The 16232-nt window shown below is 37.5% G+C and overlaps 1 protein-coding gene and 1 long non-coding RNA gene across 3 annotated transcripts in view; one reads left to right on the plus strand and one right to left on the minus strand.

The window, feature by feature from the left end:
• The window catches only part of TENT2 (terminal nucleotidyltransferase 2), a 73268-nt gene extending 65438 nt beyond the window's left edge, over positions 1-7830 (minus strand). For both annotated transcript variants that reach the window (XM_077139330.1, XM_077139329.1), the window contains exon 1: positions 7483-7830. The gene's annotated coding sequence lies outside the window, so the exon portion shown is untranslated. The remainder of the gene's footprint in view (positions 1-7482) is intronic.
• A 26-nt stretch (positions 7831-7856) lies between these two features.
• Positions 7857-15919, plus strand: LOC143665654 (uncharacterized). The gene is made up of 3 exons (XR_013167141.1): positions 7857-8184; positions 14740-14829; positions 15407-15919. It is a non-coding gene; the product is annotated as an uncharacterized LOC143665654 (long non-coding RNA).
• Positions 15920-16232: the final 313 nt, after the last annotated feature.

The raw sequence follows: 16232 nt of genomic DNA on the forward strand, positions 1-16232 counted from the left end.
GCCACTGATTGTACACCACACACGGAATGTTTGTATGTTAAGAAGGTACGGTTGTATGTTCTTTCAGTTTGATAATACAAAATAAATTAAATTTAAAAGAATTACTAAGCTACAGAAAAAACACTCAAAAGATCATCCAAAAAAGGAAGTACTGGCAGGCCATGGTGACTCACTGACAGAGCTCTTGCCTGCCATCCTGGAGAGAATGGTTCGATTCGATTCCCAGTGCCTGCCCATGCGAAAAAAAAAAAAAGGAAGTATAATCACAATTACCTATTTGATTCTTAAAATAATTTAAACATTGAATATATGGTTTAAACAAAAATTTTGATCATATATTTATTATATATCTTTAATTATATTATATATGCTTATCATATATATATACTGCTACATTATATGTTGTATTAAACACTTTTATGTTTACATACATCAATTTTTGTTTAGATATACATAAATATAGACAGGGAGGATGAGAGAATAAATAAAAGTGCTAACTCCTCATTTTAACTGCAGGAAAATTTTTTTCAATGAGTTATAAAAGCACTTTTTTAGAACTACAGAGGAAAATACCAATTGAAAAGCTAAAAGAGCTGAAGTAGTTATCTGTGGAGATTGAGACTGGATGGCTGGAAAAATTGGCACAGGAGAAATGAAAGAAAAAAAGAAAGATCTGGGAAAGAACATATAAATCATTCATACAAAGTTTGTTCCTTGCTTTTTTCAGTTCTATAAGATTAAAATCCTCTAGGGTGGCCACAGATAGTGAGATTCAGCAGTACACGGTTCATAACAGATTGTGGACAAGAGTCTTTGGGTCACTGTAAGATCTTATTATCCCAATTGACTGACTCTCTAATTTGGAACAGAGACAAGGTATTACCTCCAGAAAACAAACAGTTTGTCAACATTCTTCAGCAGGCCCTTATCTCTTGTCATAGGCAATTAAAAAAAATTAATCCCATCAAGGCATGCAAGGATAATTCAGTGGTAGAATTCTCACCTGCCATGTGGGAGACCTAGGTTTAATTTCCAACCCATGCACTTCCCACCACTCCCCCCCCCAAAATTCAACAAATGGTGCTACAATAATGGGATAGTGATATGGAAAAAGAATGAAATGCAGCCCCCACCATACAGCATACCAACAAAAGAAAAATCAATCCTATCATGTATGCCAATCCATTCTCCCTGATGCTCTCTGATCAGACAAAATGGACAAATATTTTGAATAAAGCAACATTTCAGGGAACTCCTCATTAAAGGTACACTCAATTATTATAGGTTGCCAGATTTAAGACTGGCAGCTAAAGCTTTGTTCGCCCTTTCCTCAGGTTCACCTGCCCTCATGGACTTCTTTACTCTGCTTCCTGGACCCAACTCAACATGAAACATAATTCCTATTCTAAAGGATTAATAAGAAAATGACATAAAATACAATTCATTGTAATGAATTTTGATTCATATTTCATTTTAGGGTAATACAGATATTACAGATGTGAGCAAACAAGGGGAAAAATATATTCAGAAAAACTAGAATTAAAATGTCCATTTTGTATTTATTTAAATTAGTTCATATTTAAAACTACAGATACTATATACCTATAAGTAATATGCCTGTTTTTCTTTTTCATCCAGATAAGATCCTATATCATGCATTCAGACATGAAGATCCAAATGACATAAAAGCTCAAGCCTCAGCTTACATGATCCAAATTAAGAATAAGTCAAAAGATGTCCCACGGCCTGCACCAAACAAGATGACACGATGAAATCTAGAGGCTCTATCCTCCCCAAGAAATTTGAACCAGCAAGAACTGACAGAAAGATCTTTCTCAAAACTCTTGAAAATGATTAAAGGATTACAGTAACTAGGTGAGAACCAATCACGAAAGTCACCCATCCTAGAAACAGGAGGATCTCCTGGAGTTTGCTGGTCCCACACTCTCCCCCTAACTAGGGCAAAACAGAGTTTGCCTGCACTGCCAGTGCAAGTCCCTGATCCTGGTTCCGGAGGGAGCAAAGCAACCATTATGGACATACTGGGAGTATGTATGTCTCACCCAGTCTATCCAGCGGCAGACTAAAAGAGTGAATGAGGACACTCATTATGAGCTCACCGTCCCAGAACTTGCCCTGCATGTAGAAGGCGGCTAGCAGAGCCCTCTGACAGAATACCGTGGGAAAACAATCAAGTTGCAACTAATTGAGGCAAGGGACTGCCCACTGTGGGACATATAGTACAGTGTCCAAAACTATAGATACTGTAAAAGGGCTACACATGCATGCCCAGGACAATATGCATGCACAGAAAGGACCAGGAAAGCCCTATGCTTTTGAATAGAGCTAATCTTCAAATTCATCGTATGGAGAATTTGAAGAAGGAAAGCACTCACACAGGCCAATCTGCAAAGACTGGCAAAGAAGAGGTTTTGTTCCCTCCCTTCCCTTTTTTTTTTATTTTTTGGTAAATTTCTGTTAAATTTTTTGTAACAGATTAGAAAGCATATAATGAAACAGGAGGCAAAAGAGTAGATTAAGGCATTAGGAACCATCAATCAGGAAGACCAGGCCCGAGACGTTCCAGACAGACTTTTTAAAAAATGGTACTAAATATGCTCAAAGAGCTAAAGGAAAACATGAACAAGGAACTAATGGAAATCAGGAAAACACAGGGGAACAGAGAGAATATCAATAGAAAGAAGGAAATTATAAAAAAGAACCAAACAGAGCTGAAGAACACAGAAACAGAAATTAAAAACTCCCTTGAGGGATTTAATAGCAGACTGGAGCTGGCAAAAGAATGAATCAGTGAACTTGAAGACAAGAAAATTGAAATCATCCAGTCTGAGAAGTAGAAGAATGAAGAAAAGTGAACAGAGCCTGAAGGAACCTGTGGGACACCATCAAGCATACCAATATTGCATTGTGGGAGTCCCAGAAAGAGAGAAAGGGGTAAAGAGAGAATATTCAAGGAAATAATGACTGAAAACTTTCCAAATTTAACAAAAGTCATGAACATACAAATCCAAGTGCTCAAACAGGATAAACCCAAATAGACCCTGCCATGTTATAATCAAACTTTTGAATGCCAAAGATAAACAGAAAATCCTAAAAGCCGCAAAAGAGAAGTAACATCATACACAACACAGCTGAAATAAAATTAAGTGCCAATCACTCATCAGAAACCATGAAGGCAAGAAGGAAGTAGGATGATCTATTTAAAGCGCTGAATGCAAGGAAACTGCCAACGAAGAACACTACATCTGGCAGAACTGTCTTTCAAAAATGAAAAAGAGATAAGACATAATGAGTTAAATAAAAGCTGAGGGGATTCATCACACAACTAGACCAGCTCTACAAAAAATGCTAAAGAGTCCTACAGGTGGAAATTATTTCAAACCTAAAAGTTTAAAGAAAAAAAGTCCTGTAGCTCAGAATAACTTACAAAGTTAATGACCAATTATCCTAGGTTTAAAAGATTAGAATGAATCCAAAGCCAAAAATTTACTCTAGGGCAAATATTCAGTTCAGTTCATCACAAATTCTCAGATAAGCGTCAACATTTTTTGGTGTCCTTCCAAAACTTATGTCAGGTTCTCCTCAGTATGAATCTTGCCCCTCAAGTCTGGCTCATAACCAGGCCATCCTTCAAAATGAGGAAGAGGATCACTCCTAGGAAATTTAACCAATGGCATCCAATGCTCCACAATACAGATAAACTGGAGGGCCATCTAGAGATAAGGAAGAAAACCAAAAGCCCATAATTTCAATTCCTCTTCCTAATACATTTTTTCTAATAGATTTCAACATTGATTTTTTAAAAAATATTTTTATTGACAAATCTTCACACACATACATTTCACACACGATGGAATCAATGGTTTACAGTATCATCACATAGTTGTGTATTCATCACCATGATCATTTTTTAGAACATTTGTATCACTCCAAAAAAAGAAAAAGAAAAAACTTATACATACCATTCTCCTTACCCCTCCCTCTCATTGACCACTAGTATTTCCCTCTACCAGATTTATTTTACCCCTTATCCCTTCTATTATTTATTTTTTATCCATATTTTTAGAAATATTCTTATTGATAAATCTTTAACACACAAACATTTCATACATGGTGTACAATGTTCACAATATCATTACATAGTTGTGTATTCATCACCATGATCATTTTTTAGCACATGCGCATCACTACAAAAAAAAAGAAAAAGAAAAACTCATGCATACCATACTTCTTACCTCTCCCTCTCATTGACCACTAGTATTTCCCTCTACCTGATTTATTTTAACCTTTGTCCCCCCTATTATTTATTTTTATCCATATTTTTTACTCTTCTGTCCATACCCTAGAAATAAGGAGCATCAGACACAAGGTTTTCACAATCACACAAACTGTAAAAGCTATATCATTATACAATTGTCTTCAAGAACTAAGGCTACTAGAGCACAGCTCAACAGTTTCAGGTACTTCCCTCCAGCCACTCCGATACACCATAAACTAAAAAGGGATATCTATACAATGCATAAAATAACCTCCAGGATAACCTCTCAACAGTCTGAAATTTCTCAGCCACTGAAACTTTATTTTGTCTCACTTCTCTCTTCCCCCGCTTTTGGTCAAGAAGGCTTTCTAATCCCTTGATGCCAGGTCCTGGCTCATCCCGGGAGTTCTGTCCCACATTGCCAGGGAGCTTTACACCCCAGGGAATCATGTCCCATGTAGGCGGGAGGGCAGTGAGTTCACTTGTTGAGTTAGCTTAGAGAGAGAGGACACATCTGAACAACAAAAGATTCTCTGGGGGTGACTCAGGTATAATCTTAAGTAGGCTTAGCCTATCCTCTGCAGGAATAAATTTCATAGGGGCAAACCCCAAGATCGAAGGCTTGGCCTATTAATTGGTTGTCCCCACTGCTTACGAGAATATCAGAAATTCTCCAAATGGGAAAGCTGAATATTTCCTATTTTCTCCCCAGTACCCCAAGGGGACACTGCCAAATACTTCTTTATTCACTGCCCAAATTATTGTGGGATATACTGGGGCATCACACTAACCTGGAAAAACCAACAAAATCTCACGCCCTGTTCAAGGTTCCATGTGTTTATGCTGTTCAACTAAACTGACCATACAAGTTAAATTAGGTAATGCATTATCCCAAAAACAAATTTTGCACCAAATAAACATCTCTCCCTTTGGTCTCATACAGAAGTTGAAGTTTAAAATATGGATGATATCATCCTTTACCCTGTATTCTGATTTATGTTAGTCCTATCCAGATCAGATTCATTCATCTGATCCCTTTTTCAACTTTTTAAACAGTTCCTGTAGGGGGTACTGCTGACTTTCATAGCTTCAGAGGTGTAACTTTGAATCTCATGTGTCACATAAATACCCAAAGTTTCTGGGAACGATCAAGTTATATACAAACAGCTCAGTATCTCCGAATTTAGAAATAACAGTTATAACTCCTGAACATATGTGACTGCTATAAAAGTTTACAACCTAAGACGCTTTACAATAGGCCCCAACCTGATAACCCATGTGCTCGACTTCAGTTCACCGAGTTCTTATATTATAGTTAGTCCACATAATTGAGGCATGATAATATTCAACACTAATTTGAGGAAGATAAAAATGATACCAAAATAACAGTTCACCAGAAACAACATAGGGGATCAATTCTTGAACATAATATGGAGTCTCTCAGAACAAAATCCGCTACATATCATACCAAAATTAAGGGGACCTCAACAAAATTTTAAATCAGTTTTCTTGATATTCTGAAAGAAAGGCTTTTCACTAAGTAACATTATTCCATTTTAACTGTGGTAGAAGTGGCAAATTTTATGTTAGATAAATAAAATCCAGATATTACTAGTATCCTATCTTTCTCTGCTTGAAATGTATCACTTCCTCACTCTATACTTAAATATAAAATAAAATAATCTAAGTAAACTTTGGACATTTAAAACGATTGCCCTGGTTCTTGCTTGAAGGTAAGAATCTTAAATATTGCTTCATGGCTCAGAGTGACCCAACAAAAAATCATTTATTTATTTGTAAATAATCATACATGAGACGTGGTAACAGTGTAGTCTACAAAGTAATTCCTATGACATACTACTTGGTCCTGTAACTTACAGACTAGAATTTCTTTCCTAAGGTTGACCACTCCTCCAACAAATAAAAGAACACTCAAAAGTTACGTAATTCCCTCATCATAATTCCCAGAAACCAGACTCTACATTGTATTAAAACAAGAAGTGAACTGGCCTAACCAAAGTATTTGAACACTTTATTCAAATGCCTTTAATCTCCAAACCCACTTTCTTCCTCCACGATGCAAAAACTCCAATTCCTAAATCCAGCTCATTCACTGTCAAAATTCATCTATAGGCTTTGAAGTGAATAGTCATTCCTAATAAGGATAAAATTCCAAACAAATATTTTAAAAGTAATCTAGTCAGTAGGGTTCCAAGTGGACATTTCTTAAGTAACTGATAAATTGCCTATTTCACATGAAGCCTATCTGTCACACTTTTCCAGATCAGACATAATCGGAGCTACTTAAACCACCAAAGTAGTGTTATTATTATTGGATATTAATCAGTACATATTAAGAGTCTTGTGGTTGTCAGCCAATACTTGTTGAAAACCTTGTGGTACTGAACCGTACGAAATGATGGTATGTACTAATATATTGTGTTGCCTGTAACATGAACACACAAACTCGATAGTCAGTTATGATCTCTTTCCTCACGAAATCGTACACCACCCAACTGTTAACAACTTGCCTACTGAACTTGCTGTTTTACGTTTTTTCTTTCTTCTCTGTTAGTATACGCAATCTAAATTGTAACTGCTGTTTTAAACAAAGACCCGAGAGGGAAAAACAAAACGGGGAACTTGGATCATCCAGAAGCTGTATGACTCCTAAGACCCTGTGTTTCCTGCCTAGAAAGAAAAGTGAAGAACTCTACAAAGGCTAAATGGAAAATGAAGGTACAAACTATCAGAGAGAGCCGACTCTGCATTTTCCCGTAAAGTGAGGAAATGGAGGCAATTCTATGCCCATTTAATTAAAAGTATTAAAAACAAATGCCTTTTAAAACCGTTCCTTAATCCAGATGTTTTCCTCAGTTCTTCACCACCCTTTGAAACACCATGTAAAGGTCCCAAACAATCTTCCTCATTTGGTCCTGGACCGACCACTGGGCTAAGGGAAGTAGGGTGTTAGGAGCGTGAGGAAGGGAACACAGCGAGACAAGTAAGCGGTCCTAACATTCTTCAAAAATGTTCACCATTCTGGATGGCTGGTGGGGGGCACACAAGTCCAGGATAACTAAGAGATACTGCCGAAACCTCCCACTCTAAACAAAACACTACATTTCAGGAAAAGTTCCCCGTGCCCCACCCCGACCAGGGCCTGCAGGGTCGCGTCCCTCTCTGAAACCCCCTAAACTCACAGGTGTCCTTGGGGGTGGGCTAGGCAGGGCCTATCGGCATTGCCCTCCCGGGGGCTCCAAGGCCGAGCAGCGACGGTAGGGCCCACTCGGTCGCAGCTTTCGCCCGCGCCAAAAGAGGCAGTGGTCCGCGGGAGGGTTAGGCCTGGCTCCGCTTGCGATCCGTCCTGTGAGCGGCTGCCAGGGGAGGAGCGAGACCGGGACACGCAGGGTCGGCGAGGGTGTGGGAGGTTTGGGGGCGGTGGCAAGAAGCGGAAGACCAAAAAGTCGCCGAAAAAGCGGCGTAGAAATTCCTGTCACAGACACCCGGAAGATCCACGTGAACCCGGAAGGGAACAGTCCCAGGAAGCGAAAGGTCACACTTCCGCCGGCGGCTTCCCTCGCTCCCTCCTGCCAGCTCCGTGCGGGAGGGCGCAGGCGCAGGATACGGCTGCGGTCTTCGCGGGACGGATGTCATCCCAGCCGGCGCCGGTGGGAAGGGGTCAAAAGCCCCGAGATGGGAGGGGCAGGCAGTCGTGTGAGGGCTGCAGTTGGGCCCTCTTGCACAAGTTCACGTTTTTTTAAAGTGGCCCTTCCTGTCACAGCTCGCTGACTCCTCCACAGAGATGCTTTTCTGGACTCTGTTCCCTCGCTCTTCTCCCGATCAGCGTTACGCTGTTTGCTGCGCTGCCTCCACGCAACTGAGAACTGCTTGCAGACGAAAATGTAAATACGTAAATAAGACTTCTAAAGCCCGGACACAGCACCCTGGTCATAATAATGACTAACACAAATATTTATTTTTATTTCTTCTTGAGTGAGCTTTGGTAGCTTGTGAAAATAACTGAGTGGTTGAAATTATCTATGTAAAACGTAATATTCCTTTATTATCCTTTTATTAGCTCTTCAGTCTGTTTAACCTCTCAGTCCTGAAATTGGTCATTTATGTTATCTTTCTTATTTCTTGCTGTTTCTAGTTCATTGATTTTTATGCTTCTGTTTTTTGCTTTCTTCTTGCTTTGGATTTGGTTTGCTTTTCTCCTCCTAGATTCTTACCGTCGAAATTAAGGTCACTGGTTTGAGAAATTTCTTCGTTTGTGGTATAGCCGTTTAGTGAGCTTAAGTTCTGGGTTAGCTGCATCCCACGTATTTTAATGTGTTGTTTTCATTCCCTTTTATTTCAAAATACTTTCCAATTTACCTATTGATTTCTACCCAGGGGTTATTTGTAAGTGTGCTATTTAGTTTCCAAATTTTGAAGATTTTACTGATACCTTTCTGTTACTGGATTATAATTTAATTCCATCGTGGTCAGAAAACATACTTTGCATGATCTGAATCCTTGTAGATGTGCTAAGACTTGTTTTAGGGCCCAGAGTATGGTCTACCATGGTAAATGTTTAGTGTGCATTTAAATGAGTAAGTTTTCTGCAGTTGTTAAATAGACTGTTCTATAAATAACAAGCACACCACAAAGTTGGTTAATATTATTGTTCCTCTTCTAATCTTTACTGATTTCTTTGTCTACTTTTTCTTTTATTAAAGCAGAATACTGAAATCTCCACATGGTGTATTTTTAAAAATATGTCCATTTTTGTAAAAATAATTCCATATCTACATAAAGTCCTTCGGAAAGTTGAAGAGGATGAAGAAATACCACCTCATTCTATGAGGACAGAATTACACCGACCTAAACTCAAGACATTGCAAGGAAAAAAAAATACAGACCTATATCCATATAAACATGGATGCAAAAGTTCTCAACAAAATTGTAACTATTCCACAATATATTAAAAGAATAATGAATTATAACCGTATGGGAACTTATCCCAGGAATGCCTGATTGGAAAGTCAACCAATATAATTTACCATACTAAATAAGACTGAAAGGAAAAACCATATGATCATCTCAATATATGCAGCAAAAGTATTGGACAAAATCTAGTTTCCATTCTTAGAAATAGAAGGGAACTTCCTCAACTTGATAGAATTTATTAAAAGTATCAGACGTAGTGGTGAAAAACTGAATGCTTTTATACTAAAATCAGTGTAGTATATTGAATTATGAATTATAATTCTCAGGTAGATTACGCTGAGGAAAAAAATGTTGTTAATCTTAATAGAACTTTTTGAAGATACTATTTTTCGTGAAGGTGTGACCAACCAAATCAGAGGGGATCTTAACCCTATTACTGGAGGTCTCATAGACAAAAAAAGTCATGGGGAGGAACCAGAACCTGGAAGCCAAAGGAACTCAGAAGAGAAAAGACAACATCACCACATGTTGGAAAAGTCAGAAAACCCAAGAGTTTCTGACCAGCCAGACCACTAACAACCCAAGAGAACACAAGTCTTCTAGCCTCTGAAACCATGAGCCGGTAAATTCGTGTTGTTCAAATAACCCATTGGGTGGTATTTGTTCAGCACTCTAATGGAAGTTTTAGGCAGCACAGCAAGGCAAGAAAAAAATAAAAGGCATCCAAAATGGAAAGGAAGAACTAAAACTGTCTTTATCCACAAATGACATGATCTTCTATATGGAAAATCCTACTGGATATACAAAAAGCTATTAGAACTAATGAGATTAGCAAGACCACAGGATATAAGATCAATACATAGAACTCAATTGTATTTTTATTGCACTAGTAATGAACAATCTGAAATTGAAATTTTAAAATATCATTTATAATAGCATCAAAATATAAAATATATAGGAATAAGTTTGATAAAAGAGGTGTAAGATCTGTATGCTTAAAATTTTAAAATGCCCTGAGAGGAATTTAAGAAGCTATAAATAAAAATAGGCTATGTTAATGGGCCAGAGGACAATATTTTAAAAATATCAACTTGCCCAAATTGATCTGTAGGTTGAATGCAATCCCAAATTAAAATCCCAGCAGTCATTTTTGTAGTAATGGATAAAATGATTCTAAAATGTATATGGAAATGCAAAGGACCTAGAATAACCAAAACTGCTTTGATCAAGAACCAAATTGTTCCTGAAGGTTATTCTTAGGCATTATATAATATCTCTTTTTAGTTTATGGTGTATTGGAGTGGCTAGAGGGAAGTACCTGAAACTCTTGAACTGTCTTCCAGTAGCCTTAATTCTTAAAGAATCAATTGTATAACTATATAGCTTTTACAGTGTAACTGTGTGATTGTGAAAACCTTGTGTCTGATGCTCCCTTTATCAGAAAAAAATAATGGGGTAGGGGTATAAGGGGGAAAAATAGGTAGATTGAAATACTAGAGGTCAATGAGAGGGAGAGGTAAGGTATGGGATGTAAGAGTTTTTTCTTTTATTTCTTCTGGGGTGATGCAAATGTATGAATAAACAACTGTGGATGATATTGTGAGCCATTGATTGTATACTTTGGATGGCCTGTAATATATGCATGAAGATGTCTCAATAAAAATATTTTTCTTAAAAAAGAACAAAGTTGGAGACTTATGCTGCCCGATTTCAAGACTTACTATACATCCAGAAATAGCGTGGAATTGGATATGAGAAACAAACAAATCAATGACATAGAATGGAGAGTTCAAAAAGAGACCTATATATATGGCCAACTGATTTTCAACAAAGGCCAAAGGGAATTAAGTGAGGAAAGATAGAATTTCCAGCTAGTAATGGTGGAACCTTGGATATCCTTAGGCAAAAAAGGAAGAAAGAAAAGCAAGCTCATAACATATGTAAAAAGTAACTCAAGATGGATCATAGAACTACATAGAAAACTTAAAACCTCTAGAAGAAAATATTTGTCTTCTTGTGTTAAGAGAAGGCAAATAAGCACATGAAAAGATGCTCAACATCACTAGTCTTTAGAGAAATGCAAATTAAAACTATAATGAAATACTGGTGCTTATTCTAATGATAAAAGACTGACCATACCAAGTATTGGCAAGAATGTGGAGCAACTGGGGCTCTCACATACAATCATGGGAGTGTAAAATGGTACAACTACTTTAGAAACGCCTTGGAAGCTTCTTAAAAAAACTAAGCATATTCTTGCATGTAATTCAGCCATCCCACTCCTAGGTAGTTACCCTACACAGGTAAAAGTATGGTCCACACAAAGATTATATGTGTGTTCATGCCAACTTTATTTGTAATAGTAAAAAGCTAGAACAAAACAAATGTCCATCAATGGATGAATAAACAACTTATGGTTAACCATACAATAGAATGCTACTTAGGATACAAATAAATTAACCTGATACTGCAACAATATGGGTGAATCTCAAAATAATTATACTGAGTAAAAAAATCAGACAAGAAACTGTATACTATATGAGTCATAAAATTCCAGAAATAACAAACTAATCTACAGAGAGAAAAAGATTAGTCGTAGCCTGGAAGAGGGTGGAAGGGTGGAGGGCAGAGAATTGCAGGAAGGAGAGATAGCAAAGGAGTACAAGGAAACTTTTGGAAATAATACTCATGTTTATTAACCTTGATTGTTATATTTCACAGGCATATTCATATGTTAAAACCTATGTCATATCATAAGCCAATTAAACCTCAACAATGCTGGTGAAGTTTAAAAAAGAAAGAAAGAAAAATAAAAAACAAACAAACAAAAATCTATTGGTCCATCCTGCGTTTCAAATAAATCTAGTATACACATGATTTTATAACATCTCCCAGGGGTCATTTGGAAATATTGGGTCACTGAGTTACGCAAATCTTCCAAATGTTGAAATTTCATCCTACAATACCAAGCAAATTAGTATTTGTTACCATCATACCAATCTTATCAGAGGAATCTTTAACCATTGAAAGCTGTCAAGATCACAGTGGCAATACAAAAGTTTTCTTTTTCTAGAAAACTCAATTATATCAATGATAACTAATATTGTCAATTATTTTCCTTGAACAGTCAGTTTTACTTCATTTATTTTTGAAGAAAAAATGTCTACCGAATATCTACATCTAAATAATCAGTTTGTTAGATCTTTTTGTCAGATCTTTCAGAAAGTGGTGTTCCTTGATAAAAGCAGCTAGTTCAACTTGTGACTCAAAAAATCCCATGTTTTCTTTCAAAACAATTATAATGGTTTGTTATCCAGCAGAATTGCATTATGAACACCTTATTTTTTTCATACAGAATATTTTTAAAAACTGTGTACTGAAGAGTCAAAACTTAATAAAATTAATTTTCACTGCTTCACCAAGGACATTCTTAAGTAAATCTGAATTTTTTAACTTCACCAAAGACTCTTGACTTGTGCCAGTGGTGTTCACTGGAAGTGATTTTGCTCCCAGGATAGATCCTGCAATGTCTGATGACATTTTCAGTTGTCACATTTTAGGCAGGGGGTGCAACTGTCATCTAGTGAGTAGAAAGCCGAGATGCTGCTAAACATCCCACAATTCACAAGGCAGCTCCACACTACAAAATATGCCAATAATGCCAAAGTTGAGAAACACTAATTTGTCCTAAGGCAACAGCAGTTTTACTCATCATTACTTTCTTTAAAAGGGTATATATTCTAGTTTGCTAGCTGCCGGAATGCAATGCACCAGAAATGGAATGGCTTTTTAAAGGGGGAATTTAATAAGTTACAAGTTCACAGTTGTAAGGCTGTGAAAACCTCCAAATTAAAGCATGTCTATAAAAATGTCCAAACCAAGGCATCATCAAGAGGTTACCTTCACTCAAGAAAGGCTGATGAGTTCACCCTTTCTCTCTCAACTGGAAAGGGACGTGGTGAACATGGCTTCATCTGCTTGCTTTCTCTCCAGACCTTTTGCTTCATGAAGCTCCCCGGGAGGCATTTTCCAAAGGTCACTGGCTGGTGGACTCTGTGTGGTTCTCGTAGCGCTCCCATTGTTCTCGTGGATCTCCTGTCATTCTTGTGGCTCTCTCATTATTCTGTCACTCTCCAAAATGTTTCCTCTTTTAAAGGATTCCAGTAAACTGATCAAGACCCATGTGTAATGGGTAAAGCCACATTTCCCTGTATTCAAAAGTTAATACGAGGTGCATGAGTGGTTCAGTGGTAGAATGCTCACCTTTCATGCGGGAGACCCAGGTTCGATTCCTGGACCATGCACCCCCCAAAAAAGTTAATACCCACGATTGGGCGAGTCACATGTCTGTGAAGATACCCTAATCAAGTTTCCAACCCATAGTACTGAATAGAGATTAGAAGAAATGGTTGCTTCCACAAGATTGATTAGGGTTAAAACATGGCTTTTCTAGGGTACATAAATCCTTTCAAACCAGCACAATATATAATTCAGATAACATAAAATTCACCTTTTGAGCTTGTACAGTTCAGTGGCTTTTGGCGTATTTAGAAGGTTGTGCAAACATAACCACTATCTAATCCAAAAACATTTTCATCGACCCCCAAAAGAACCTTTGCACTCACCATCCATGTCCCCTTCCCCATTAGCCCCTGGTAACCCCTAATCTATTGTCTGTCTCTATGGGATTTGCCTATTCTGGACATTTCATAAAAATAGAATCATAAAATATATGGTCCTTTGTATCTGGCTTCTTTCACTTAGCATGATTTCAAAGTTTATCTATGTTGTAGTATGCATCAGTACTTCACTACTTTTTATGGATGTATAATATTCCATCATATAGCTATGCCACATTTTGTTTATCCATTCCTCAGTTGGTGGGCATTTAAGTTTTTCTAGTTTTTAGCTAATATGAATAAAGCTGCTATGTACATCATGTACAAGTTTCTTTGCGAACATGTCTTCAATTCTCTTGGTTAAATATCTGAAGTTAAATTGCTGGGCTACATGGTAACAGTATGGTTAATTTTTTGAGGAACCACCAAACTATTTTCCAAAATAGTGCACCATTTTGCATTCCTACAATGTATAAGGGGTCCAATTTCTCTGCATCCTTGTTGTGAAAGCTAATTTCAGGTATCATCTTGGCTAGGTTATTGTGTCTAGTCTTTTGTTCAAGTAAGCACTGGCCTGAATGTTACTGTGAATATATTTCCTATATGGATCTAAGTCATTAGTCCGTTGATTGCATCTATGACTGATTATAACTACAATCAACACAGCAATGAAAGGAATCTCCTCATCCAATCAGTTGAAGGATTTAAAGGGAGAACTGAGGATTTCAGCAGTCAGAAAGAAGAATTTATACCTCTACTTCAGACATGCAGCTTCTTCTGGGGAATTCAACCTCACCTTCATCAAGATTCCAACTTGCAGACTGCCCCATGGCAGTTTTATTTCCCTGGAGAACCCTGACTAATAAACTTGCCAACATTTGATATCTTCTATCTTTTTTATTATAGCTGTCCTCGTGGGTGTGAAGAGGTATTTCATTGTGGTCTGAAATGGTTTGCTTTTGAGCCATCAGAGTGGATGTCAGCACAAAGAAAGAGGTAAACAAAATACTTAGGATTATTAAGAAAATAGTTTTGACTCATGGACTCCAGGGAATGTCTGTGGGTCACAGTTTGAAAATGGCTAGAGTAGGATATTGCAATGGTCCTGGCAAGAACTGATAGTAGAGAAATTTATTGTGAGTTTACTATATGCCAGTTACCTTGCTAAGCATGTTATATAAATTATCTCTTATAATCTTAATAACAGCCCTCTTAGATAGGTACTGTTATTATCCTCATTTGAAAGGTGAGAAAACTAAGTCTCAATGAAGCCAAGTAGCTTGCTCAAGGTCCTACAAATGCATGCCATAGACAAACTTTGAATCTAGACGGCCTAACTCCAGCACTGTATGCTCCTCCCCTAACATGGGGTAAGCCCCACTCACACTTAACCCCTATATTGGGACAGAGTCATCAAAGACTAACTAGTGAGGGCCTTTGAACTTTGATGATATATTTTTGCGATTGTTAATTTTATATTTGGTATAGGAATCATGTCTTGAGCTCTTCTGAGATGTGAAATCTTCTATAGCTTCTAGGTCTCTTTATCCTTGCTTCATTAATTTACATCCAGGTCATCTCCTCGACACTTCTTGCTATACTTGCTGAAAATTCTGCTTTCTGGAAAGGAGGTGGGATAGGGAGAAATGTTGTTTAAAGAGATGCTGACAATCACCAGCCTGCAAATCTATCTTGCCCAGAAGAGAAAAGGTATCAGAATCTACCCACTGAATAAATTGGACAGAATTTATATCCAGGTCCTAAGAGTTCTACTTGTCTTGTACAGAGTATACTTTAGTACATTCAAAAGTCCATCTTCAAAGCTTCAGTACTTTTGTAAGGTTTTGCTACATAGGAAAAATTTTTTTGAAAAAAAGATGCTGCTGAGAAAATAGGATTAAGCTGAAGAATGCAGCTTATACTGCAGTATAAAATTGTTTGGATGTGAAAATGCATAGAAGAGAGTATAAAGAGCAGATAGAAATAATGGCTACTATTGTGTTTTATATCTATTATGTACCAGGAATTGAGCTAAGTCCTGGAGATACGTCTGGAGATACATTGGTTAAAAAAAGACTGACAGAGCCCCTATCTTCATGTAGCTTGTAATTCAGAGAAAGAATAACCTTAAAAATACAAAAACAAAAATTTCATTGTAATGGTGATAAGTAAAGGGAGACTGCATGTTGCTATAAGCGTAAATAACCAGGAGATCTTCCCTACTGTTGAGTTTGTGAGGGCCGTGGAAATATTCAACTCAGCTCTCCTGGACAGGGAGCAGAGTTGACTAGAGCCCAGCTGCTGTCCCTCTGGAATGGTCTGGCACTTGTATCCCCCACCACTACTTTTGGTGTGAGGCCATACTTCTTTTGCACTGCAACCAGCCAGTGACTGAGCAT

The sequence above is a fragment of the Tamandua tetradactyla genome, chromosome 21, assembly GCF_023851605.1.
Source record: "Tamandua tetradactyla isolate mTamTet1 chromosome 21, mTamTet1.pri, whole genome shotgun sequence".
In the NCBI taxonomy this organism is placed as follows: Eukaryota; Metazoa; Chordata; class Mammalia; order Pilosa; family Myrmecophagidae; genus Tamandua; species Tamandua tetradactyla.